At 42.2% G+C, this 13091-nt stretch overlaps 1 protein-coding gene and 1 long non-coding RNA gene across 3 annotated transcripts in view; one reads left to right on the top strand and one right to left on the bottom strand.

Moving 5' to 3' along the window:
* Positions 1-13091, bottom strand: part of CENPH (centromere protein H) — a 213946-nt gene that overhangs the window by 46294 nt on the left and 154561 nt on the right. The window lies entirely within an intron of this gene.
* Positions 1-13091, top strand: part of LOC144818115 (uncharacterized) — a 345075-nt gene that overhangs the window by 214326 nt on the left and 117658 nt on the right. For both annotated transcript variants that reach the window (XR_013607045.1, XR_013607046.1), the window contains exon 2: positions 2487-2518. This is a non-coding gene — a long non-coding RNA (uncharacterized LOC144818115). The remainder of the gene's footprint in view (positions 1-2486; positions 2519-13091) is intronic.

Here is a 13091-nt window from a genome sequence, read left to right as displayed (position 1 = left end):
TCTGTCTCCTTACCACTTCCTGGACTCTGCTCACTGCAATCTGGGGCACAGGTAGGCTGCAACTCACAAGATGGAGGAGAATGATTTGGGGTGCACCCAGAAAGGCCTTAAGGGGCCTGGGCAGGTGTGAGAGGGCTCAGAATTGCATGGTAACTGAATAGCCAATGATCTGTTGACCCTGGGGGTGGGGGCTGGGCAGCTGCTACTCCTGTTCAGAATCTCCTAGGAGACAGACAGGCTCAATCCACACTTTGAACTTCAGCAGGTAAGGGCCTCACTAACTTGAAATCTAACAATCCCCTCTTACTCTTCTGAGCACCACTTTACCTTTGCTTTCTAATTTTGTCTGTCTCTTAACTGTGTTTATAACTTATTTAGTTTGGCCACCGTTTGAGTACATACTCAACACCTCTATCCCTATCCCAGGATTCAGAATGCCCACCGCCAGGAGCATCTTACTTACTTGAGATCTCCATGACCATCTCAGGTTGGTCCTTTAAAGATTGCTTCTAAGCTATTCTTCCGTTTGGATTTCCCATACACATTATACTGGCTTCTGTCATGTTTCTTTTACCAGACCAGCACTTTGATTTGAGGACTTAACAAATCCCTTCGAGTCCTTGGTATTCATCGTACTTACATTAGGTTATTTCAACCCCTTAACCATTTACTTATTCTTCAGACCTAACTCTTTGACCCTCACAGTGATCATTAACCTTGGTTTTTACTCTGCAGTTTCGACAGTGAAGGTTTTTGCTATTCATTTATACTTGGTCTTCTCTGACCCACATTCTTGAATGGTTATCCACATGGAGCACCATACCCTCTTCTCTTCTACTTCTTGGGTGTGGCATGGCACGAAATTCACTTCTTTACCCTCAATCTTTCTTCTCACCTATGGGCAGTTGGCCTTCTCATCACGTTTCACTATATTTTAGAAGAAAGATTTGTATGTTATTCCTGTTCTTACTGTGATTTCATGTACTTGTAGCCTTGAAAAAAGTCAAATTTCTTGTTGAAATACGTGTCTGCTGTTTTGGTGATACATGTACTGGGGGATTATAGAATTTTCCACGACTCAATAAAGTCATAATATTGGAGTTACTGCCTATGAATCCTATGTGATGGACTTTTGCTTGTCAGACTTCTACCCTGAATGCTATTGTATCTTAATTCTAGATTGAGGAGTGATTGGCTCCATCTGACCATCATCTTTGCCGTCATTCGAGGATGGGTCCGCTGTGGCTGATGGATTAGACTGTAGCCAAAGGGGAACGCTGAACCAAAGGAGATGAAGGCAGTTGTATAATAGGAATGCAAATAAGTGATGCGTGGGCTGGTTGGTTTTGTGTGAGGCTTTTGGAGGCTGATTTGTAGCTTCAGATGTTGATTCCTGAAAGCCTTTATGATAGTGTGTGACCATAAGTCACAGATCTCGGACTAAAGCTAGAAAAACCTGTATCACTGCTTTTTGTGATGTCTGCAGAGTCTGATATTAAGGATCATATCCATACTGCTAAGTATTATCTTCTGGTAAAAACCTCAGGCATTATGATCTCCATACTTGGTTAGGGATAGGGGGTAGTGGATGCTACCAGGGTTCATACACAAATGGTCAGGACCCAATCATGGCTATGGCACATCCCTAAGCGGTGGTTTCACTCATGGGCCACCTAATAAGGAGTCAATGTTCACAGAGTGGATAGGTATGTGCCTACAGAAATTATCTTGGGTCTCAGGGTTGATGTAATCCCAGAAGTACAAATAGTGTGCAGGAGACAGGAAGTGGCACGGTCTGTTATAATATTATTCTTCAGTATGCAAAATATACGCAAAATGATAGTTGCAATCTGGTCTTTGTCTTTTTATTTTAGAATACAGGTGAGAGCAACAAACAGCCGGACACAGGTGGATAGGGGAAGAAAAGGTGTATATTGTAGGGAGAGGGTGGAGGGCCGTAAGGAAAGCAGGAATGTGCAAAATCGCGTTGGGTAGTGAGAGGAAACAAAGGATATGTAGAGATGTGAGGTTTGAGAGGGATGTCATGCATATAAAAACATTACAGAGTGAGGGTAGGTAAACCCTGTGTTGAAATCAAAGGCATTAAGAGAACCATCAAGTAACCAAAATTAGTATTGAGTAAGACACACAGAAATATGAGCAAAGGTTTAACATCATTGCAATACTGTACATGGTACATGTAAATTAGAAGTATGCCTGATATTTATCATAAAAGCCATAACTAAAAAGCGATGTCAAACAAACATATATAGGGAAAATACAAATTAAACATATAAGTGCTCATATGTCCAATTACAAAGCTTAACCTAGAGGCATTGTTTAAGCTGATGACAAGTGTAAGTGCGTTTGGAAAAATAACTAACAATCTGCATAGTATCTGAAGGTACATTACAGCCGAGTATGTGGTGGCTCTTCTGCCTTCTGGGCCCTTATTTATACTTTTCTCATTTTGCTTGCATTTACAGACGACTAGAGAGATTCAAACAACCACTTTTTGGTAAGTGAAACATGTTTTTCTTAATATGTATCATGACCAACACTCGTGTACTTCTGTTTATTGCAGTGACTTTGATTGTTAGACGTTTTCATTGTCCTTTTTCTTTTGCTGCAAGTCGTCACAACGACGTGCTGTAGGGGGCACAAGGTGTTGGATTGAAAATCCAACATCTTCCCTACTGTTGCACAGACTAGAGTTGGTATAGTAAATTATACTATTTCAACATCCAGCGACCCCAACAGCAAGTCGTGCGATGTAACAACGCGGTTGTTGTAATGACTGCGTTGTAATGGCATGCGATGTATCGCATGCGCTGTAAGATTGCATTTCCCCGCTATCTATGGATCAGATTTAGTCAAGGGATGCTTGGTTGTCAAGATGACACCTACAACCTTGAGAAGGTCAAAAGCAGTCTATCGCTGCTTAATTAACAAATCCTGGAGAAGAAGATTAGCTGGCTCGAGTGCAGGACTCTGTCCTGCTGCTGTGACAGAAGCTCCTCCCGAAATGACAGCCAGATTGAGTGGTCAATTCTTGTCTCTAATGGCCTTGATGATACTCTCGTTAGATTTCTAGCCTATCTCCATACTGACCTGAAAGCACGGGTACGTATTGGGATGGGTGGAGAGGTCTCGGGAGCCATCAAGATAGGAAGGGGGGTGAGACAGGGGTGCGTTTTAGCACCCCTGTTGTTCATCATTTACATTAATGGCTTATCTAATTGCCTGAAAAAAGCTACACCAGATGTCCCAATGATTTTAGGAAATCCTTTGCCCGTGCTTTTATACGCAGACGATGCGGTGCTTATGGCTAGGACTCCAAATGCCCTTCGTCTGCTGGTTCATTGTTTTGTAAAATTCGTGGAGGGTCTGGACTTAAAGGTAAATTTAAAAAAATCTTTTATTATGTCGTGTGGCCAGGGTAAAAGGAAGCTAAACACAATTCGAATAGGCTCAGACAAACTAGAGTCGGTCCATAACTTTCCCTACTTAGGGTTGGTTTTCGCTGCGAACAGCTCTTGGAGTGGGCATTTGGCCCACGCCACGAGCAAGTTCTCGAAAGCCAACAATTCTGTGTTGAGCCTCCCGCGCCCAAAGAAAATTGGTGCCACCAAGGCTATTTTAAAGATTTTTAAATTGCAGTGCTCACCTGTTGCCACGTATGGAGCAGAGGTGTGGGGGTTGGGAAGCAGTACATGTATCCAAAGAGAGGAAAACCGCTTTTGCAGAAAAGTGTTGGGTGCCCCGATCTCTACATCTACTTTTATCTGTCACAAAGAATTAAATATTCCATTTATAAGTGACTTTATTAGAGCCAGACCGGCTCTTTTCTGGATTAGGATCTGGAGAAATGAAGCCGCTGTCCTCACACAAAATATTATTAAGGACTGCCTAAATTGCGAACATGGCATGAACATTCCCTGGCTCACAGAAGTTTCTAAATCACTTAATGATATTGACAAAGGTACCTTATTTACTGATCCAACGTTAATTGAACTAAAGGACAAGGTGGAAGTTCAAAACGCACTCTATGCACTTTACAGAAATGGTCGCTTGGAAAGTGAATCCCAGAAATCAAGTGTTACAAAATATATTGGAAATGGACTATGTGGGCAAACCCTCCCGCCATATCTCTCCCTCCCTATGTCCAGTTGGGAGAGATCTTTGTTGTTTCAACTGGGGGCGGGAACTGTTAAATTCTTGTTGTCTTTTCCTCTGGGGTATCGACACAGTGCTGATCTTACTCCTTGTCCCTGTGATGGAACGAGTACTCAAGATGATTTGCACTTTTTGTTTTTCTGCAAATTTTATACAAGATTTATCAAATGGCTTTTAACCCCTTATTTTAAAAAATATAGACCACTCACCCTCAAAGACTCATATACAATGTTGCTTACTCTGGACACCGAAGAATTGACTTTTCGCACCAGCACTTTCTTAAGAATGGCTATACGCGCACGTAAGACGATGGAAAACCCTTGACATCAGTAATTTTTGATAACAGATGCCACTTTGTATATAATGTAATGTAATGAAACTTATTGTATTGTACAAAATTTTGGGTTGTCCCTTTGCACAAAAACTCTTACTATTTGTTTGTATGTATTCTATTTTAAAGAATTGTTATTGTAATCGGTACTTTTATGGATTTTATGAAATTCGAATAAAGGTCTTTTGAACTTGAACTTGACAGCCTGATTGGAGAACAGATGCTCATGGCCATGAGTTCTGGATATCACACTCTCCTTACCAAATCCGGTGCTACTAAGATGATTCTGGTTGGAAGGTGTGCAGGGGAGGGGTAGAGGGAGAGGGAAACGCACCGTGCAAACACCAACGTGCTAAGGTTTTGACTGCACATTCTCGTGGTGGCAAAAAGATCTTGCCAACATTATCCCTATTTGTGGGAGAGACTTTGTGCCATCTCTGGATGTAACTGCCACTCGTGGTTTGCTAGTCAGTAGCTAATTTAGTCTACACTCTCCTTTAGTGATCCCATCAGGTGGGATACCACCATGAAGATCACTTGGTGTTCCAGTCATTTCCAGAGGCATAGCGCATCCTGGCACAAGGCCCATGACCCCACCGCCACGTTTTTTGCAATACAACGTGGTGGTGATGTTGTCCGGGAGCACCTGCACCAGCCTCCCTTTGATGGATGGTAGGAGAGCTTTCAATGCAGAGCAGATGGGTCACAGCTCCAGAAGGGTAATATGGAGCTGTGCCCCAGCAGGAGACCAGATGCCTCTGATTTCCACCTCTCCTAGATGGCCTCCGCAAACTAGAAGAAATGCATCAGTAACCACCATTATCTCTGAGTGGGGTAGGGAGAGGGGTCAGCCACTGACCCAATCGCGATCCAGCTGGGGATTTCAGATCTTATTGCAGAGCCTGAATAAGCCACATGGCATGCTTCACCAACAGGATGCCATCAGTCCCAGTAGCCTCAGATTTATTTTCAGTGAGATCCAGGACAGATACTGAAACATCAAAATTATAGCACAAATATCCTGGACTCTCTGTATTGAAGGAGCAAAGGTCTAAAATAGGACAAAGGCCTCCATCTTTATTCAGCACCAGAAAATAGCAGAAGTAACAATCACAACCCACTTCTGATGCCGGCACCCTCTCTATGGCTCCTCTGGCCGGAAGAGCTGCACTTTCTGCTGCAGAAGAGACAAGTCTCTGTCAGCTGTTTGGAGGGTGGTGGAAGGTGCAGCAGGGTGTCAAGAAATGGCAGGATAAATCCCGGCTAGACAATATGTAGGACCCACTTATCCAAAATTATTCCCTGCCACCCTGGCAGAAAATGTATGATCCTGCCTCCAATAGGGTGGCCCTGTGCCTCAGAAGGATACACTAATGAGGGAGAGGCTGTGGGAGGGTTTAAAGATTGTGCTGCCATGCTGTCAACGTGGTCTGTGGGTAAAGTAGCCTTGGCCACGAATAGGCTGTTGGGTTTGTTAGGTAGGCTGAACTTAACAGTTTTGGAAGCCCCTAATATAGCCACTGAGGGGGAAAAACATTTTATGACCACAACAGTTTAAGGGGCAGGCAGGCCCAAGGGGCACGCTGAGCAACTCACTGGTTGAATCTGCCTTTTCACAAAAATGGCAAGTCATCGAAGAGCATGTCCAGGTGGACTGATCATTACCAGCGAAGCATGTGGGCCACATCCACCCATGCCTCCTGATAGTTACGCTGGAGCAAATTGCCCTGCTGAGTAACTTTGTGGTGTTCAATAAGTAGCAGATTGTGAATTTAGCCATGTCGCGCCTATCCTGGACAGCCTGTGTGAGAACAGGATGCAAGTAGTCAAGGACACTGGGTAAGACTTAAGCGACAAGATCCCGTAAGGACTTGGGTATATTGCCGTAAGAGACAGCTGCGTTAACAGAGCATAGTGCCAAATTCTTTGCAGAAAACATGTATTTTCCATCGATCCATCACACTATGCTAGTGGGTAATATGGGGTGAACTATGGGGTGCTTCTGGTAAGTGGGAATATCTGGAATTTAGTCCAGTTTATGGATATTTCAGACAGCTTTCTAAAATGTCTGCATTCTCTCAAGATCAGGTTGAGACACTGCTGCAGATTTCTAAGTTATAGGGTCATACCATCTACGTGTAATGAAACCAGGAGCAGGCGGCTTGTGTACCTCAGCGCATATGCAGAGCAATGTTGTTGCAATTTGACAGTTAATGGCTGAAGAGCCATTAGTGACAAGCCCTGATGTGTCCCTCTGGATAGCTCCATGGCCAACGATGTTACCTGATTAACGGGTAAACTAACCATTGGAGAGGTGTACAGATCCAATCAACAAAAACTCGGCCACCCCATTCTACATAATATGGAGAAAAGGAACTCCGACTTCAGGGAGTCATATGTCTTAGTTTTGGTCTAGAAATATTGCTTCAGCATCTAACTCTGGATTGATATAATTTAGTATAGCGAAGAGTGAGCTCTAAAGCAGCTAGCCACAGATCCAGATTGGTCTGGTCTCACCATACCGGGCATTAACAAGCTCAGCTGGTTTGCTATCTGCTTAGTTAATAGTTTAGCATTACAGCTGAGCAGAAACAACGGTCAGTAGGATTTGTATCGATGGTGTGCTTTGTCTGGTTTTCTTACTGCAATCAGTGTTTTCTACTGCATTGTGGGATACATACAGCATGCAAGTGTGGTGCGGAAGGTCTACAAAAGTCTTATAAAATTATGCAGGAAGGCCATCCAACCCAGGTGTGTTGCCTGTTAGCAATTCTTCTTTCACTATTGTAACTGTATCCAGTGTAAACAGTAATATCAGAAGCAGCTGTTGTGCATCATCCAGTCATAATAAAGCTGTATCCTATATAGATAATTTTGAGCCTGTGGACAGGTGTTTTTAGTGGCACGTTGGTCAGTGAAATAGGCTGAGAAGGTGTGTAATATATACTCATTGTCTTTATGGAAGTTCCCTAGGGTGTCTTCATTTCTTTAATAATGTGGCTTGGGATTTAACCAGCCATTTGCCTCTAGACTGTCTCTCTCTCCCTTTAATAATTGAGAGTATTCTGTGAAATTCTCTCTTATCTGCTTCAGCATCCGGCCAGTGTCTTTTTGGGGTAATGTCTGTTCCAGTCTGCTATTATCTCATTCTAAATTTGTTAAATGCGTGTGAAGTGATTTTAGGATATTGTGACATTAAATACCTCTCATACCACACTGAGGTGTTCCACTCAACCTATGTTACATTCACAATAGTCTGAAATTTCTATTCTCAGTTCTTCACTGAATACTCTGTCTTTCGTTTAAACATCCAAGTGCCAAGGCCTAGTGAAGGGGAGTAGGGGGTGGCTGCAGGCAACGGAAGTCGTTGCAAGACTGGAGATTGACAGAGTGTGCGAGCTAAATATTTAACTTCTTGCATCAATGATCCCACGCCTGGAGTTGTCAGCCAGAAGTCGACATGACCACGTTATGTACCGCTGAGTATAACGTTCCTTCCTTGGCCCGTGGATGCTTGTGTTTCCACAGATCAAGCAGTCTATGTTCTGACAATATATTACAGATATGGGCCACTGCCGCTGTGCTTCCTCCAGCTAGTATCGAGGATCTGTCTAAGCCCTCTTGAAGGGAGAAGTTGAAATTTCCTCCCTATATTGATGAGTGTGGCTCAGTACTAAGTATTAATCCACATAGTGTTGTATAGAACGTGAGGGCATCAGTGATCAGGATGTAGCAATTTGTTTTAATGATGCGTTTGCCTTAGAAACTGCCCCAAAGAAGTGCATTTCTGCCATGAAAGTCCATCTGTAGTGGTGTGCCATCACTCTCAACGCCATTCTGACTCAATGTCTAAGGTATCGGTGGAAAGAGTATCAGTCCTGACTTGTTCGCACTCCAATGAGGGCTTGGCATTCCACAAACGGTGTTGTGAGAAAGAGATGAGACACCGCCAATCAACGTCAATACACAGGCATCACTCGATGTGGAGAAAAGACCCAACTGTGACAAAATCTCACTCTACGATGTGGAAGACTTCTCATCGATCGACAACAATGGTTTTGATGTTAAAGAAAAAGACCATACACGCCAAACTCTATCTCCTTCAAAGTCAAGGAAGATCTAAATCTCACCAAACATGTCAGAATCTCCTGCCTTATCTGCAGCTTTGCTGCAATCTACATCCTATACTCCAACCACATCAGCAGCATCTCCATCTAGATCCTCCCCACTGGACATCATCTCTACCTTTTCAAGAGGTCTTGGTTAGAGGGGCAACTAAGTTGAATATCCCTTTACTGTATGGGTCATAGTCGAGACCAATCAAAATAAAGCAGCTCTCAAGCCCCTTTTGCCCTTAGTTCCTGGTCTATTTGAAATAGCAGAGGATTCTTTTTCAACGCCTGGCAGCGTTAAAACAGGTACTCCAAGGTTGCTAAAGAAATATAGACCACCTCAACATGACCCTGAATTTTCAGGGTGAAAACAATACCGGATTCTGTTTTAGTAACCTCTGTGAGGAGAAAACATGCATCTGATCAAGAGACAACAGCTCCTCCAGAGAGTGAAAGTAAGTGCATAGATGCTGCTGGATGAAAAGCATGCAGGCCTCCCATACAATTATACCAGATTCACATCTGTTGCCATTTAAACCAATAAGGCCAATAACACCTTTTGAGGATTCGCTGCAAGAACCTCTACACTAATTAAACTCATGATCAGGGATGGTGTCAAGACAAATATCAATGTCGCTGATAAGTAAGAGAAAACAAACTCCTTCTCCAAGCCAGAAAAATAAAGAAGAAACCGAGCTCCAGCAAGAGCAACAACAACAGATGACTAACTGCGGTCTCTCATCTTCAAAATGCAAGTGCTACTGCCCTTCTTGGTCTCTACCAAAGAGATATATAAGAGGGAATGCATTCCTTAATCAAAGACCCACCAAAAAGCCACTTGCAAACTATACAGAAATGCTGCAAAAAAGTTTTTAGTGCTACAGTAGATCTGACTGAATTGGCAGAACCCAGATATTGCCATGTTATATCCATAATAAGATCTTCATGGCTATGTCTTCAATGTCGGAAGCCAGAAGCGTAATTAAAAATGATCAACCTACCATTTTCTAGAAATCTCAGTTTGGCGAGCACACAGAGAAAGAAATGCAGAAGGTGAAAAATGAAGACGAGACATTGAAAGCAGTTGGACTAAAGGAACTGAAGAAATTTATCAAACCATAGTACAGTTCAAGAGATCACAGATTTTATCAGGGGAGGGTTCAAACCCTTTCAATCAACAACGATAGTATCCTAAGTCAGAGGTACCCATACCAATGCTAAATATCGTAAGCAAAACCAAAAAATATCGAAACAGCCCAGCCAAAACCTCTGTCCGCTAGAGGAAGAAAATCATCTGGCACAAGAGACAAATGGGTGCTAAATATTGTAGATGTTGGATATTTTCTACCTTTCAAAACTATCCTTCCGCAGATGCCACCAAAACCTACTGGAAAGTACCAATTATTCATACTAACAAACAAAACATCTATCCGTCAGACCAAAAAGGTCTAGGAGTATATTCCAGAAATGTCCTCAAAATGAAAAAAGATTTAAAGAGAGAAATCAGACTCATATTAGATCGGAGATTTCTTTTTTTAACTGAATGTTAGGCTTTCATTAAATGTACCAGCAACCGAGGGAAATAGAATAGATGTGTGCAACTCCCACAGAAAATGTCTTCAATTTCTAATACGAAACTAGCTTTACAGTACTTCTTTTCAGCCTACAATCTGCACGTTTTCCTAATATATGGGAGTAACTAGTGGCTCACCTAAGAAAAGGAATATTTATTTATCCTTACTTGGATAATTGGCTGCTGAAAGCTCACAGTCCACAGAAGCTAGAACACAACTACCTAAGGACAGTGAAATTGTTAATCAGATTAGGTCTACAAAGCAACTAGCAAAAAATCAATATCCACATCAGTTCAAGACCTCTTATTTAGGGCCAACATTGAACACCATAAAAGCAAGAGAGTTTCCTTTGGAGAAGAGAGTTTCTTCTATAAGGGATTCATTGTATGTCAGTCGGGTAATCCATCAACCAATTACAAGAAAGATATCCTCACTTCTAGGATTGATGGCCTCTTGCGTAAACATTGTTCCAAATGCAAGGTTGCATATGAGGCTTTTCCAGCAATGCTGAGAAGACCCAGTGGAGTCAAAGAGAAAACAGTTGGGAAGACAAATTAACTTTAGCAGCAAGAAAATGCCTCACAGGGTCATTCAAATGTCAGAATTTGCTAGTAGGAACTTCATTTTAGAAACAACTTTCGTAGTGATAACAGATACATCCCTTACAGGTTGGGTAGGTGACATACATGATCGAACAATTTTGGGACAGTGGTCAAAACGAAAAATCTCACTGCATAAATTACATAGAGCTACACGCTGCTCATCTAGCTCTCAAAGCCTTCCTCTCAAACACAGAAAGACAACACTATCACCATGCATATATAAAGAGACAAGGAGGCACCAGGTCGATAGCTATCATTGCAAGCTCGGTCAATATGGAATTGAGCTCTGTCCAACAATGTAAACTTGACAACAAGTCACAGTTCAGCAGGTAATAGGAAGAATCGCAAGAATGGGGATTATAAAATGAGGTCCTTAAGGATAATTTCCAAGAATGAGGAACTCCTTCTTTAGACAAAACAAAAGAAAACAAATAAATACTGAGACTTTGCATCCAAACTCCCAGAACAGGGATCTCTAGGGAATGCCGTTTTGATCTAATGCAATTTCTCTATACTTTTTTACCAACTCCATTAATACCAACAGTGACTCTAAAACTTCAAAGGTTTACATAAAAAAATACACTGATAGCTCCAGACAGACAGTGGTGGCACTCAAACGTGTTACAAATGTCCTTAAAACCACACTAGAGATTGCCATACAGACTAGATATGCTAATGAGACTCCAAGGTCAAATTGGACACCTGATCCTGCAGTATTAACTTTGCCTACATGGGATAATGGTCAGACAATATGGTCACCTGAATCTAGTAACAGCCTGTATGGCAATCCTGAAGGCGGTGAAACATCAATCAACAAGGACAAATTATGCTCTTAAGTGGAAAAATTGTGTATTTGGTGTCAACAGTAAGGACACAATCCAATGAAGATATCTCAAAAAGACGTGATTCTTCCTTATTTATTACACTTGGCTCAATCTAAGCTTCAGTTTTCTTGACTAAAAGTAAATCTGGCAGCCATCATGGCACGCACAAAATCTCTGAGACAAGTATAATTTTTCAAAATTCCAGTCAAAGATTTTTTGAAAGGGTTGGAAAAGGGTTATCCTCCAATATGATATCTTTCTCCACTTACTACTATATTCACACAGTTCTTTGACAGATTTAGGTGGGATGATTGAGGGTATGCAGGCAGACAAACTCAAATAGCAGGCTAGGATGGGGAATCCTAAGCACCATTATAGTTAGAAGGTCTAGCCTGCACTGAAACGTCATGTGGCACTGCAGAAAATGGGGAAGAAGGTGCATATACCACTAATATCTCAGCCAGTACACAGATATTAGGATTATTCTCGTCTTGGATTGTCTCAGACATGGCAATCAACCTCAGAATCAGGTAAATTGGAGGAAAAGCATTTACAAATACTTTCACCAGTCTAGCAAAAGAATATTCCCCACAAATTATTTTCACAAAGGGGATGTCTTAGCATTTTGCATTTTCTGCAAGGTTTTCCTTCAATTCTGTAGGCCTCAGAGAAAGACTGCCATTGTGGAAATGTGCGATACCAGAGACCAATGATTGAGCGATAGAGCTTCCCTCAATGGGATTCTGGATGTGATTTCCTCTTGTGTGTTGAGGAAGGATGGATGCTAAACTGCGAAATGGAAGAAAGGATTTCAGGGCTAGTTGAACTGTCAGCTCCAGCCTGTTGTTGGGATATTTCAGTGTGAAGGATACCACTTCCTCCAAGTCAAGAGGTCGCCAATGTGGGCTCTAAACTTTACAAACAGCAGTCTGCCAAGGTGGTCTGTGTTGAAGAAGGTTTATGAAATCAAAGTTCTTGAAGCATGATCTTTCTCTTGAATCCTAGAGAATGAATGGAGTGCTACGCTTGTAAAATGGTTTCTTTCCACTCTCCCATTGTCTGTGACTCATGGCCTTTAACGCACTCTTAGTGGGGTACCATCTGCATTCAGCAGAGTGATGTCAAGGCAAGAAACCAGTAAGGCGTGGAGTCTTCTTTAAAAGTGGACATATCATCTGTGTAGATGGTGGGTTGTACTCTACAGGAAACATGTCCATAATTCTTTGGCACTGTGTTGCCATCCAAATTTAGATGAATTGTACAGCCTGGCGTGGGGACTTGGAGGAGATGTCCAGGAGTACCAAATCCAGCAGAAGTTTGAAAGGCATTTGTAGATGTTGTTGCAGCTTTTGTGGTGAGCTGGCTTCCATCAGTAAATTGCCTAGATACAGGTTAAAAAAAAATGCATCTCCACAAAATGGCGGCTGCTATCATTGTGGGGCAAAACCTGTGACCATTTGGGCATACACAGA

Source organism: Lissotriton helveticus, chromosome 2_1, assembly GCF_964261635.1.
Source record: "Lissotriton helveticus chromosome 2_1, aLisHel1.1, whole genome shotgun sequence".
NCBI classification, from domain to species: domain Eukaryota; kingdom Metazoa; phylum Chordata; class Amphibia; order Caudata; family Salamandridae; genus Lissotriton; species Lissotriton helveticus.
The sequence above is the reverse complement of the archived record's forward strand: the minus strand, read 5'-3'. Positions and strand labels throughout refer to the sequence as shown.